Raw genomic sequence first — 15,440 nt, 5'->3', positions numbered from 1 at the left:
AAAACACCAGGCAGGCAGTCAATCTGCCTGCCAGTACAGGGTGGTTCCTTAAACTACATTTTCTAGAATTATATCCAGCCTAGTTATACAAGTCTCAAGTGATGGAGTTTCCAACACTTCTCTTGAGCAACTAATTCCAGAAACTGTTACAATTTACCATCAAGAAGCTTTACCTCATAGCTGACTATATTTTATATCTTAATTTCATCCTAAAACTCCAAGTTACATCCCTGTGAGCTCTCCTAAATCATCTCTACCCCTTTCTTGGCATTTGCTGCCTTAAAATTCTACATTGCTATGTTCCATCTGGAATTGCATCACACAGAAACTTAGCTACTTAAAATAATATTTATTTGGCCAACCTGCAATTAACCCTCTGCAAACTCTTGAAATACTATTTTCTCACCTCTTTGGTTTATTTCCAATGAAACTAGAGAAGTAGAAGGGCACGAGCAACAGATTTCAGCGGCACAAGTGTTACCTTATTAGACTTGTACTGCATATCCCACAGAATGATTCAACTGGAGGGGAAAAAAAAACAGGTTTTTATAACAAAGTTATGCATATTAAAAATTGCAGTACTTTCTAATGTGATTGCAGTAGTGAAATAGCAATGAAATACCAGGGCAAATGAAATTAACCAAGGTTTTAATCCCTGTGTACTTCATGGATTTTCCTTTTTATAAGACTATCTAAAAGGGAGGGTACATGCAATGAATGCCCACAAGCAAACTGAAGAATAGCTATTATTCTCATTGATAAAGACTCTTATTTTAGGCTTAAACATGACTGATTTATTTTTGTATTCTCTCAGTGCTAATCTCAAACGTACATGCTTTGTCTCTTGAGGATGCTACACCAGGATTCTACCCTCTCTCCTCTGTTACACACTTTCAGCCTCTTCAAAAAATCAGCATTGCCAATCTTCATGATTTTATCATGAATCTTGCAACATTTGGTGTTGTTTCCAAAGTACTAGCTCCTGGATTCCTATATTTCAGCTTTCATTTAAAAATATATACATATATATGAAATTCTAGCCCAGATAGTTGTAGGGAAAGAGAGCTTGAAAATGTTAGCCTTACAGGCTCAAAAAAAAAATAAAAGGCAAATAAAAAAAACCCACATGTACCACTTTAAAAAACTGATCTCCTGAGGTGTATATGTTGTTGTTTGGTTGGGCCTTTTCTGTTAGTTTTATTGTTCTCTCATTTTAAAAGCATCAGTCATAATTTTTGAATGCTTGGGCTTGGGCATACAAAGCCCAAAATAGCTATTCATGTAATCTATAAATCTGTCAATGATTTGAGACTTTGCAATGTTTCAGACAGGCTGTTCAACTGCTGCTATGATATTAGAGTGAGTTCTTACGCTAGTTTAAACCTGGAGCGTGTTAGGCCAACCTCCTCCACTGACTAACTCCTATAGAATCACACAGGGAGAGTGTCTGAGAAGTAGCAAAGGCCAAAACCATTTAGGGCTTTACAGGCCAAATAAATAGGAAGAGCTCAGTTGGGCTTTTTTTGAAGGGACCAGAAGGAAAAAAAAGAAGAGAGGTTTATTTTATTGAAGTTCCCTCTATGGGATACATGGAACAAGCTGAAACGCACTTTCATGCCCCCAGCCAACATTCAGCTGAAGGGTCAGACAGCAGATGGTGTGAACGCATCTCTGACTTACACATGTTTTCGTCTTTAAAGCCTTTTCTATGTGCCTCCTGGAAAAGGGCACCTTTTCATTTTGACATAAATTATACTGCCTGGATTTCCATCCCCATTTTTATTACTAGGAATATCCTGGTTGATGAGAAATTAATCTGCTCTTTAGTTCTCCCTTGAAGATACAATCCTCATAGTTAGTTATTGCACTGGTAACTATGAGGCCACAGAGGACTTAAAAAAAAAAAAAGGAATAAGCAGCAGCAGAAGACTAAGCAATAAACAGTCCATATTTTATCTTTTGAGAGTGTCTTTACTGGAGAAGTGGAAAGCAACACAGATAACATGATGCATAAGCAGAAAGCCGTCTCAACTGAAACATGTCAACGTTTGTTCTCAGAGGCATCAGCAGCTCTCCAGAGTTTGTTCTTGGCCAAGAGATGCTGAAGACAACTTCATTTAACAACCAATCACTTATCAGCCTTGCATAACCCCTATTTAAATATATCTGTTGAGGTCTGCGGGCATGGACCATTCACTGTGTGGCCAAAACCTATGAAAACTGTTTGCAGAAAAAACAAATCGTAGATCAATTTGAAGCACAATATACATCACAAAAAAAGCCATAGCTGTTTACTCACCCCTGCAAATAACCCAAACCAAGAACTCCAAGACACATTGCAATTATTCCATGGGTGGGCAGCCAGTTAATATTGGCAGCCATAATTAAAATGCTTTAGTACCGTCTGGCAGCTCCTTAATCAAACCCAGTTACCACTTACCCATTTCCAGACACAGCAGTAAACAGCCGCCAGGAGACTTCTATAGGGAAATCTTCTATTGACCATGTTTTGCCATTTATGCCAACTCTCCCTATTTACTTTAAGCCAATTATGGTTTATTTTTAAGGAGTAAATATTGCTTTTTAAACTAGTGTCTTTGGGATTTTGTTTCTTTAAATTAACAAAAGTCTAAAATCAGAACATATTTGCAAGGTTTATATATTTCCAAACTCGCTATTTTTCCTATAAACGTTTTAATGCTTTTACTTTAGTTTTGAGGCACAGATTAGACATGCATAAGCCACACTACGAAAAAAAAAAACCACTGAGGCTTTCTACCTGCAATGGATGCCCTCACAGAAAAGTCTTGGAGAATTTAACAGAAGATTACATCTTTGCTATAGAATTTTGCGTTGTGGTTCAGGGAGCCTCTAAGGAATATTTCATTCTCAATTAAGTTCTGTAAGGGGTTATAAGCATTTGCTTAGGTATGAGTCCAATAGGGTTCTATTAAGCCCTGCAGGACTTTCCCCACTCCCCTAGTGGAGAATAGTTAGGAAAAAAAAAAAAATCAGTAAGATCCCAATCCTGCAGTTACAAACTTGCCTAGTTTTATGTACTGTAAATAGTCCTATTCAGTGCAGGTGTGTAACTTTTTTCAGGATCAAGGCTTAAATCTTAAAGAGCTCATCTAAACAAAGTATGCATTAAAAGAAATAATGAAAAGTACTCAAAAAGTGTCCTTTCAACGAATAAGAGGTCTCACCTACATTTCTGTTAACTGACTTAAGTAAAGCATTCATACATAATGTATGTGTATGCAAGTGTGCTTTAAAAAGAAAATCTGAACATAAAAATGAAGCTTAACCTAATACACTGGTTTGGTTGACCCGCTCACAATATTCTTAAGCGAAATGAACTTTTTCAATTTTTATTTAGACAATACAACACTTCCATTAAAAAATTCTTAATTCATACATTAAGAGAGGCCATTACCATCCTCACAGTCTGACTGACTGTTCAGACTTCCAATCTGTGAAAGTTTTAGATGAATAATGGTTGGGCATAACAGCCCAATTTACGGTTGAAGTTAGAAGTCTAAATGTACCATCCAGAAAATGGCACAACACTGGTCCCCATTGAAGACTATTTTATTTTTTCACACACTATATAGATAGATAGATATAGGTTTGCTCTTTTAGTTTGGACCACCGGAGATAGAAGCACAAACTAGAACATCAGGCTCAGCATCTTCACCTCTCCTTCAACCTTCACGGGTGCCTGGATATGAACTCAGCAACTATAAGAGCCAAAACGGAAAAGCAAATCCAAAACACCAAACTTTGGAGAAAATATGACTTCAGAACATAAAATTCACACCTGATCATATATTACAACCAAAAAAACATTAAAAGAATATTAAGGTTGCAAAGTCAAGCCCTCAAAAGTTAGGAAATGCCAGAATTAAGATCGCATCCACTCACCCCACCCTCTGTCTACTGCAGCCCTGCCCCCTCCCTCCCAAATCTCCTATTTTCTCTGTCCCCACCCCATCCCTCTGCTTTCTTGTCAGACTCTGGGGCTATCAAGGCGGCCAGGGCTTTATAAAGTAGCGAGCAAGCAACCAGGAGCTTTGCGAAGAGGGCTGCTAACAGGGAGTTTCGCAAGGGAATTTGGAAGGGGGCAAGGTTCACTTGTGTCCTTTTAAATCTGTAAACTAAACTATATTCAAAACTTTTTGAGTTAAACAAAACCCTTTCATTAACCTAGGTGGCTATAGGAAAGAATGCAGGTAGAAGCCCAGCAGCAGAGTGGGGCTATCCAGTTTATTGCACTGAATGCAGTATGTATGATTGCCTGCCCTGTGGGCGGGTGGCATGTGTGTGCATTTGGTGCAAGAAGCTCCTGGCCCTCAGAGACCGCATACGGGCTTTGGAGGCCAGGGTGGCAGAACTGGAGGAGCTAAGAGAGGCATGTTGATGAGGCTTTCCGGGACACTGTAGATTTGTCCCACCTCCAGTCAGACAGACCTTGCTTTAAGGATCCTCAAAGTGCTCCCATGGCAAAGGACTGTCCTTAAAGCGCTGCCGCAGCAGAACTGTAACGTTGCTGCACCTTCTCCCCATTGGCGGCCCTGCCAGTAGGGTCCATACTGGCAAAGCGCCGACAGGGGAGGCAAAAGGGGCAGGTACATTAAAGCGCAGCAGCGCTTTAAGGATGGTGCTTTGCAGCGGCAGCGCTTTAATGTTACTGCGCCCCACCCCCACCCCGTTGATGGAGCCACCGACAGGGTGGGGGTGGGGGCGTGGAGCAATGTTGGGGTGACCAGACAGCAAGTGTGAAAAATCAGGATGGGGGGGAGGAGAGGGGTTAATAGGAGCCTATATAAAAAATTTAGACCCAAAAAATTGGGACTGTCCCTATAAAATTGGGACATCTGGTCACCCAAAGCAACGTTAAAGCGCTGCTGCAGCAAAGGACCCTGCAGCGCTTTAACAGCCCTGCCCCTTTTGACCCCTGGGCCGCTGACAGGCAGGGCGGGCAAAAGAAGCAGCTGCCCCAAGCCCAGCAATTTTAAAAGGCCTGGGGCTCTGGATGCCACTGCTGACCTCTCTGCCAGAGGCCCCGCCTCTTCCGGGGGCCAGAGCCACCTCTCATACCATTAAGTGTCGTCAGTTACTTTCACCCCTGGATAGGGGGAGCCTATATAGGAGGGATGGGCTCCACCTAAGCCAAAGTGGAACCAGTCTGCTGACACTTCACATTAAAAAGGTTGCAGAGCAGTTTTTAAACTAAGGGTATGGCTACACTTACAGTTGTACAGCGCTGGGAGTTACAGCTGTCTTCGTACAGCTGTGTAGGGAAAGCACTGCAGTGTGGCCACACTGACAGCTACTAGCGCTGCAGTGTGGCCACATTTGCAGCGCTGTTGGGAGTGGTGCATTGTGGGCAGCTATCCCAGCGTTCAAGTGGCTGCAACGTGCTTTTCAAAACAGGGGGGTGGGGTGGAATGTGACAGGGAGCGTGGGGGAGACAGAGTGGATTTTTGGAGCTGACACTGTGTCAGCTCCCTGCCTTGCAAGTTCTAAGGACTGGAAGATACACAGCACCTACCTTCAATCATTTTAAAAGTTTCGACCCCTTCCCCCCACCCTCTTATTCACTAACTGCAAATTATGCACTCCTAAATAGCCTTCAGACCACATACACATCTGCTCAACACAGACTCCCCTCTCTCCTCAAGCAAACAGCTGTGAACATTCCAAAGCAATTCCCCTGCCTCCGCTCGCTCGCTGGAGCAAAGAGCATTCCTTCCTAGAGGGACATGTTGCCCTTGAGTGTGACACTGGACTTCCAAGAAAGTAGTGAGTGATATAAAACTACCAGATCATTCCCTTTTGTTTCCCTTTTTACAAACAACACTGAATTACCACATCACTGGGTTTCTTAATGTTTTGACTCCTTTGAAAAGTAAAGTTATTCCTTTTTCTTTTTTGCTATTTCCAATTTTACTATTTTTCCTTACCTTGTTTCCCAAGGTGTCCCTGAGTGTATGCACTTTAATAAATCTAACGTTAAAATTATATAATACAAAGGTTAAGGAATGTCTGTACATCTGGGTATAGTGCTTAAAAATTATCCAAAAAGTACAAAGTTTGGTTTTAAAGTCATACAATACCCTCTAAACTGATCATTGTATGAGGCCTCCTTTACACAGTCCATAATATCCCTTTGTAACCAACACACATCCCTCAGAGATGACATGTTTTTTTAAAAACTAAAACATATTTAACACAAGTGAAATACCGGAAGGTTCTCATTGTTGTTTTTTATAGAATCCACATGTAAATAATCCCCTTTTCATCTGCCCTATAGAGTAGTAGGTTAAAACAACTGATGACTTTCTCTTAATTACACAGCTGAGGTGGATCCACCAGGTCACAGTTGAAAAGAAGGTAGATTTATATCCTTGATAAGCATGGTAGTTGTTGTTATTCAATATACAGTACTGCTCTAAGGGAGGTCTAATCATTTCCTTACATAGCAGTAACACTGTATCCTTTGATTTATACTGTATTATTCTAGCAATACAACCAGTATCCTGTTTTTGTCTTTAAACACAACTGAATAATTAGTCTGAAGGCTTTATTTCCCACATTTTCTACAACTATCTTCTGATTATTAGAGCACAGCATCCAATTAACAGGCACACTATGTTCCCCATGCTTTGCAGCTAAACTGCTAATTCCATATTTATCCATTCTAGACAGCATTTAGATGTATGGTAAGTGTTTTCTCAAGCAAATAAAACTTTGTTAGAATTAAATTAATTATATGTACTTATGAAACGTAAGAGGGAACACATTAACAGAGCATTATCATTTTAAACAAATGCCTGAAAACCAGGAAATTCAGAACAAAAATGTCACATTAAAAGAAATCTACCATACAAGATTGTAAAATACAGAAATGCTGTTAGTATAAACTGAACAACCAGAGCTATTTTACCCTATGAATCCCCAGAAGTACCTTCCTGGTGCCTGAGCTTGAGAAGTGTGTATAACATAACATTCAGATATATTTTCCAAGGGTACTGTATAGTAATCACTGCAACCTCAGAATAAAAACATTCACAAACAATATGAAAACACTTCTGAACAGATTCCCATCAGATTTCTTTAAATATCTCTTATAATCCTTCCCCATCCTACCAATGACAAACTGGTCAATAATATTCTGGTATTTCTTTAAACATATTTTATGAACATTTATACACTATTTACTAGTAATGAATTCACCTTTTTTAAAGTGTATTTTAAAAATGAGGAAAAATGTTTTTCCTCAGAACAAAGTATATTCTTTTATTGTTCCTTCATCTAATTTTCCTTTCTGGTTCATGACCAGCTCTCTTTCCTGTACACAGCTGTGATAGGGAAGAACTATAGTGGAAGATCAGAAAAAAAATAAAGCGCAAACTACTGATTTTTCCTGATCCAAGCTTTACAAAATCAGTAGTTTGGGCTTTATATAGCTACTTGACAATGGGAAATATATTCCAGGAAAAAATTAAAAATAAGTTATTTTGTTGCATTTAAAATTTTTCTAATAATTTTTCAGGATTTTCACACATTAAAAATTCATTTCAGTGAAAAAATCCTTCCCGCCCCCCTACCCCATACTTTTCTCCCACTGGAAGAAGAGGGCTAAGTGCAAAAAAAAAGTGTGATATTAAAGTAAAGTAAAAGTAAAAGTAAAAAAAAACAAAACACAAAACCAAAAGTATACCAAAAAACCTGTGTCAAAAGAATTGGAAATTCTGAAGTTGAAATGTTTTCTAACATTTTGATTTAGTCAAAATGTTATTTAAAAAAATAATCCCTCCTCTCTAAAAAAAAAAAAATTCATCCAGCTCTTCTTTGTAACAAAGAACAGAAGAGCACTTAATAGCAGTAGCATGACAAAGAACATAATTATGTTTTTTTCTACTACCACCACCAAATTGCTATTAAGACTAAGCAAACTCTTTAGTTAAGGCAATCATGTTCTGAGATGAGAATTCTGTCACTCAGCAGTTAGAAAAGATTACGAGTAAAGCATGAAAACCCTTGGAGGAGGACTGAAGGATACAGACACACAGAATATTGGCTTCTGCCTCTTCAGAGTTAATTTTTATGCTGTGGCATGAGTTCACCATTGCAATCACATTTGTAAAGTCTTTTAAGCACTGAGTGTTGAAGGTATTCCATTTCTTCCATAGCATATGTCATTATTACTCTTCTGCTGTTTTATAAGAACCAACGTGGTTGAAACTGTTCTTGGAAACCTTTAATATGAATGGCACAAGAATAATTAAATTAACAGGCTATTCTGAGTTAAGGTATTTAAAACTCTTCACTATGTAAAGTGTTTCTAGAATTTTCTAAAATACTAAGGCAGAGGTCGGCAACCAAAGGTGGCACGCGTGCCGATTTACTGTGGCACACTGCTGCTAGCCAGGGATCCCCGCTGCCTGTCCTGTTCAGCCCGCTGCCGGCCTGGATGGACAGAACCCTGGGCCAGCAGTGGGCTGAGCGGGGCCAACAGACGGGACCCCAGCTGACAGGGGCTGGCGGACGGCACCCCAGACCAGCAGCAGGCTGAGCTGCTCAGCCCACTGCCAGTCTGGGGTTCCATCCACCGGTCCCTGAAAATGTTAAATGTGTTACTGGCAGGCGAAACCTTAAATTACCGTGAATAAATGAAGACTTGGCACACCACTTCTGAAAGACTGCTAACCCATGTACTAAGGCCAGTTACCACAAAGACGAGAGTGACAAGGATGCACTGCTATCTGCTTCCCTTGTTGGATTCCTAAAGATGACTGAATATTGTTCCTAGAGTACTGATTGGACACAACCAAATAGAAGGTGATGATGTAATATTCCAGATACAAACACTAAAGTGTACAAAAACACAGGTTATAGTGCAACGGTTTATTAGTTATTGGGTTAACTTTTGGTCCCGTTGAAGTCAACCAAGCTAGGATTTCATCCCTAAATTTAAGGTCCTATAAACTCTTACCTCTACAATATTACTACTGGATTTTGTCTCAAAACAACATGTTCTAATCTATGGAGAATTATCATGAAAGCTACACAAGCTTGGATACGAAGTTTTAACAGTAAATTGTTTTGAGGATTTTTGAGACACAAAAAACATTTTATGAGTATGTTTAAAGCTCCTGAAAATAACGTATTAATTATGCTGATGGAATGCGAGCAATCACCACACAAACTCCTACACATAGGTTTGTAAATGTACCTTATTTCTAACTTATCTTACGTTTACTCATTTTCACCTGGAGTAATGTCAACTATTTCAAATTATAGCAAGTTATATGTTGGTTTTTCTCTGCTTGTCTACATGGCGGTTTAAACTGGATCTAATCCGGTTTTAAAATGCTTGCATACACACAACACAATTTGTCACTGCACAATAACTCAGAATTTATCACAAACTCTGGAGTCCTCTTGCAAAGCAGACTAGCTTTGCTTCAAATCGTATTAGTGTAGCCTATTGTTTGTGTTGAAGCAATTACCAAGCACCACTTCTGTCATGTTTCCAGTTGCTATCCCACTGTGCTTTGCAGGTCGACTGTTACTGACATTTATCTCTGTGCCCTCTCATGCTATAGTGTGAAGTTTGCAAGATGACAACTCCCCATTTTTAAATTTGGATTGGAGTAAGGTTTTGCCCATTTGCTCCTGGATCTCCTTTAGCAACACAACAGTAATAGCACTCCAGAGGCCCCACAACATGCCTCACACAGCTGCTTAGAGCCATGCCGAGATCCTGGATCTCATCACCACCAGGGAAAAAGCATCAGTTCAGGAAGAGCTCATGGCCTGCCCCCAGAATAAAGTCCTTTTTAAGGACATTGCAAAGCAGATGTCCATGAAGTTTCATGGGAAGGGGTGTTCTAGATTTGATTTGGACAAATAAGGAACTGGTTCAGAATTTGAAAATGGAAGACAGCTTAGGTGAAAGTGATCATGAAATGGTAGAGATCATGATTCTAAGGAATGGTAGGAGGAAAAACAGCACAATAAAGATAACTGATTTCAACAATGCAGACCAGCAAACTCAGGGAGTTGGTAGATAAGATCCCATAGAACAAGTCTAGGGGGAAAACACAGTTCAAGAGAGTTGGCAGTTTTTTCAGAGAGACATTATTAAGGGCACAAGAGCAAGCTATCCCACTGTGTAGGAAAGATAGGAAGTATGGTAAGAGACTACTATGGTTTAATGATCTGAAACTCAAAAAAGTGTCCTACAAAAAGTGGAAATTAGGTCAAATTATGAAGGATGAATATAAACACACGTATGTAGGGGCAAAATTAGAAAGGCCAAGGCACAAAACTAGATTAAACTAACTGATAAAACTTAGTCCTGCCATGAGTGCTGGGGACTGGAGCAGATGACCTCTGGAGGTCCCTTCCAGTACTACAGTTCTACAATCCTATGACTGTGACACCAAGTAATGCCAGATAAAGAGCAAGCAGCTCAAGAGAAAGAACACTGCAATGAAGGACAAAAGGAGGCAACATGCTAGGGGATATGTGACCTGTCAGTTTTTTGATTAACTGGACAGGATCCTATACAATTATAGCACAACCCATCCCAGACATTATTCAAAGCCTGATGCCTGCACCTTCTCCTCATCAAGGACAAATGTATGGGGCACAGAAAGAGGAAACATGGGAGGTTTTTTTTTTTTTTACAATTTGAACCCATTGACTTACCACAATTCACAGCAAAATCAACCTCAGGACGCACACTGCTCGGCAATTAAGTAAAGGACCCTAGATAACCCCCAAGAATGCTACGCTCTCAGTTCACAGCAAACTGTTGCCATGTGTTCACATGATGAGAACTGAAAATGGAACAGGTATTCTGTGTGCTCACTACTGGTGCGAGTTGCATGCTGCAAGTTACCTGAGATGCATCAAAAAGTTTTGGATTAAAAATCCCATGCAGACACACCCTTAAGAGACCAAACATACTCCAAATTTATACCTACTATTAACAAAATCCCAATCAACAGAGGTGATTTTTTTTCCCCTCTTTTTCAGTTACAGAATAGAAACATTTAATGAATGCCACACTAAAAGCTTTGGACATTTATACAGATACAGGCCGGGTTAAACCTTATTTAAAAACTGTAGGGGATGACCACTGCCCCTCATTTAAGATAACTATAACAAATGTTTCAGCAGCCCCTTCCTAAAATGAAGGCATACCACCCAGGAATTAGAACTATGTGGGCAGTGTGCTTGTCTGAGTATTGTTCTGGGTAAAGATGGGGGAGGGGAGGAGGCAGCAGGAGCACCAACACAGGAACAGAAGGAGCAGGAAGCTCCACCACAGCCTGAACAAATGCAATAGCATGATCCTAAGGAAAAGCCTAGGGAGCTTTCAGGGGGATGGTGGCTGAAACTGGTTTAATGCTGTAGGCAGGGAAAAACTCTCTGGTTCAATTCTGTCCACATTCAGGGAAACAGGACTTTGTACATAAACTTGTAAATAAACAGAATTGCAACAAAAATACCTGGTTCCATCATCAATTTCTCTTCTTAACTAGAACAATCTGCAAGACCCCAAATTTTGGCTAATCACTCGCATCAAAAGAGGTGTAACGGGATGTACTGATGCCAGCATCTTGGGAGAAGACTGCTTTTGTTACTCTGCTGAGTATGATCCATTTCACCACGATGCCTTTTGGGCTTCATGGAGCCCCTGCCATTCTCCAAAGACTCATGGATTACATGTGGCAACAACATGCATCTGTGGACTTAGATGATGTGGTGATACTCAGCACCAACTGAAAAGCACATCTAGATCATCTCAGGGAAGTTGACCAATCGTTGAGAGAAGGAGCCCCCTCCTGCACCAAGACTCCCTCCCAGAGCCCATATCCCAAACCTCCTCATGCACCCCAATACTCTGCCCCACCCAGAGCCTCCTCCTGCATCCAAACTCCCTCCCAGAGCCCACATCCCAAACACCCTCCTGCATCCCAACCCCCTGGGTCAGCCTACAGTCTCCTCCCAAATCCCTGCCCCAGCAGTGAAAGTGAGTGATGGTGAGGGAGAGTGAGCGAGAGAGGGGAGTGGGGGGAAATGGAGTGAGGAGGCGGGGCCTCAGGGAAGGATCGGGGTAGATCCTGAGTTGCCCTTAAATTCAAAAAGTGATCTTGGGCATAAAAAGGTTGGAGACCATTGATCTACTGAATGTGTTTACCCAATTTGTATGCATGGTGCTACAAGGACCAACTTTCCAATGTGCCAGGGGCTGCTCACTGCTCAACCCCCGGCTCAGCCACAGGCCCGGCCCCCGCTCCACCCCTTCCTGCCCGCTCCTCTGAGCCTGCTGCGCCCTCACTCTTCCTCCTCCCTCCAAGAGCCTCCTGCATGCCACAAAACAACTGATCAGGAGGTGCGGGCAGGGAGGAGGCGGCATTGATCGGCAGGGATGTCGGTGGGCGGGAGGCACTGGACGGAATTGATGGGGGGCTGCTGATGTATTACTGTGATTCCTTGGCAACGTACATTAGTAAATTCTGGCTCCTTCTCAGGCTCAGGTTGGCCACCCCTGCAGTAGGCAATGTCAAAGCAACATCCCAGAAAGCTCCTCAGGATGGTGGGGGATTAGTATCTCCAAAGTTCTGTTGTCCTTAAATGGCTCATTCAGGCCACCATCCTGAGGAGCTTTCTGGGATGTTGCTTTGACACTGCACCTGGTACAGAGTACCACCTTGGACACAGCTGGTATTTTTCCACTGGAAACAAAGGGTTCCCACTTTATGCAAATTCTATTTATGGCTGGGGAGTTACACAAACAGGACTGTCCCATTGCCTGCCCAGGAAGGAAGGCTGCTAAAAGACACCCGAAGGGAAAGCCAGGGTTGAGTCCAGGCTCAGAAAAGAGTTCAATCTATAAAGAGAAATAACTGGAATGCTAAGCCACAGGAACTCTGCAACTTGCCTAAAAAAAACATTTAGGGTCAGAAATTACAATGTAACCTGTTTCTTGAGCCTACTGAGCTTACTTTGAATGTTTTGTTTTATTTGCTCAGTAATCTGCTTTGTTCCGTTTGGCATCCCTTCTAATGGCTTAAAATTTACCTTTGGTAGTTAAACTTATTTCTTGTTCATTTCAAAACCCAGCTTGTGCAATTCATATCAGCAAAAAACTGTGCATCTCTCTCTCCCCATTGAGGGAGAGGGCGAATTTTTACAAGCTTGCGCTCTGCAATATTTCTATACAGCGCAAGACAATATTATTTTGGGTTTACTCCCCCAAAACAGGGTGGGCACATGAGCACTGGGTGAATCCCCAAGCTGATTCCTCCTACATAGAACTGATCTCAGTGTCTCTGTGTTTGCAGCTGGGTGTGTTCCTACCTGCATGTGTATGCTGGAGAAGGCTTGAAGGCCTGGCACATCTAGGACAGGGTGAGGAAACCCAGGCTGATGGAAAAGGTGGAACCAGTGGAACCCCAGCACATCAGGTGGCATCCCGGATTGGGGGGGGGGTCCAACCCATCACACACAGTTCTTTCTACTTTCATGCCTCCCACTGAAAATGCACAGTCAAATAGCAACTTTACCATTCACATGTGGTCATATTTTAGAAACAGATGGGAATATTAAACAGATTAAGTTCAAGTTTACTGTATAAAAATAAGTCCACCTTAGGTCTATACTACAAAATTAAGTCAACCTAAGTAAAGTCAACTTACAGCTACCACAGAAATTAAATCGCTTTTGCATGTCTACACTGTGTTTCTTGCATCAGCGATGCATGTCCTCACCAGGAGGGCTTGCACCGATTTAACTGTCAGTGTGGGGCACTGCAGGTTGACTTCTGAAAGGCAGCAACAGTCAATGTAAGCAACGCAGTGTTTACACATATTCTAAGGGACCGTTCAATGTAAAGCGGCCTATCAAAACCTCTGCAGTCATAGCGCAAAAAGGGGGGTTTAGTGGGTTACAAATTGTTGTAATAAACCATAAATACGGTCTCTTTATTAACAGGCCACTCTACTTTGAATGGGTTCTTTAGTAGTCTGTCTAATCTGACATTTCAGTGGACCTACTCCCTTCTTTTGGTCCATCTAAAATACATTTGATTATGATTCTGTCTACTTTCAATTGTTTTGGAATGCCTGAGGTACTGTGCTGATGTGTTAACAACAGAGCAATATGTCAAACATTATACAATGTTTTAACACTTTGGAATTAATTTTGTAATAAATTAGGGCTTGATCCAGCAAAGCTTACTCATGTACTCAACTTTTCTCATGTACTGATTCACATGGAACCAAGGGGACAACTATTGAGCTCATAGGGCCAGCCAATAGGAGCTAGGTACCAAAACACCTTTAATAATCTTGCCCTTCAGTTTTTTTATTTCCATAAAAACTATAAAATGTTACAACTTCTTCCATACCCTTTATAAAGAAAAGTATCTTATGCTGCTTTAGGGCTAGACTGTAGAGCTCTTTTATACTTTAGTGAGCTATTACTCATGTGAATAATCCCATTAAAACAAAAAAAATACTTTTTCACACAACCTGTAATTAAACTCTGGAATTCAGTGCCACAGAAAGTTGTTGAGACCAAGAATTTAACATCATTCAAAAAGGGACTGAATAATTATATGGATGTCAAGAATATCCAAAGTGGCCATAATTAATTATATCAGCAACTTTGGAAAGGATATTAAATCTCATGATTTAGGGTTTATATCACTCTTTAACTATTGGGATCAGGATAAAACCTAATGATAGGGGCAGAATATCCCATATCTGCCTACTTACTCTGAAGCATCTGGTACTGATCACTATCACAGGTTACCAACGAGATGGACCTTGGGTCTAATCCAATATTGTAATTACTATATTCCTATATAAAACTCCTTAGAGATTGTTTACCTTGGATGTAACAGGAAAATTTATCATCATGAGATTTACCCCAGAAATCTCACCATTCTGGAAAGAGGCTGGCAGATCCCTTCTAGCAAGGTTTCCACCCCCTGCTTGCAGCTTCCTCGTAGTAGAACCATACCTGCCACCCAAGGATGGTAGAAGTATCTCTGAAAACCCTACCACTTCAAGATAATATAGTGGCAGCTGTAGAAGTAACTAATCTCTGAACAGAAGAATTTATATGAAAACTTTCTACTTCTGATCCAATGTGTGGCAGACAGGAACATATTTGTGCATCACAAAGAAAGGAAAAGAAAGTACCATAAATATTACAAGCAACAATTGTCCCAGGAGCAATAGATTAGTGGTTTTTCCCATTAAACAAAAGGAAATTTTGAAGGGAAAAAAAAAATAAAACCACCATCTTCACAGATTGTAACATAATCATATGACATCCTGTGTTTAATCAACATGGTATTATTCCTACGCATTACAAAGCTAATGTAAGAAAACAAAAGAAATGCACCATGC

The 15,440-nt window shown here is 40.8% G+C and overlaps 1 protein-coding gene across 5 annotated transcripts in view; it reads right to left on the bottom strand.

The window, feature by feature from the left end:
- The window catches only part of COBLL1 (cordon-bleu WH2 repeat protein like 1), a 131,184-nt gene that overhangs the window by 96,342 nt on the left and 19,402 nt on the right, over positions 1 to 15,440 (bottom strand). For 3 of the 5 annotated variants that reach the window (XM_050968953.1, XM_050968956.1, XM_050968957.1), the window contains exon 1: positions 407 to 494. The exons of the other annotated variants lie outside the window; for them this stretch is intronic. The gene's annotated coding sequence lies outside the window, so the exon portion shown is untranslated. Of the gene's footprint in view, positions 1 to 406; positions 495 to 15,440 lie in introns of those variants that run through there. 5 annotated transcript variants of the gene reach the window in all.

The sequence above is a fragment of the Gopherus flavomarginatus genome, chromosome 10 (assembly GCF_025201925.1).
Source record: "Gopherus flavomarginatus isolate rGopFla2 chromosome 10, rGopFla2.mat.asm, whole genome shotgun sequence".
Lineage (NCBI taxonomy): Eukaryota > Metazoa > Chordata > Testudines > Testudinidae > Gopherus > Gopherus flavomarginatus.
Note: the sequence above shows the minus strand (reverse complement) of the source record. Positions and strands in the feature narration are given on the sequence as shown.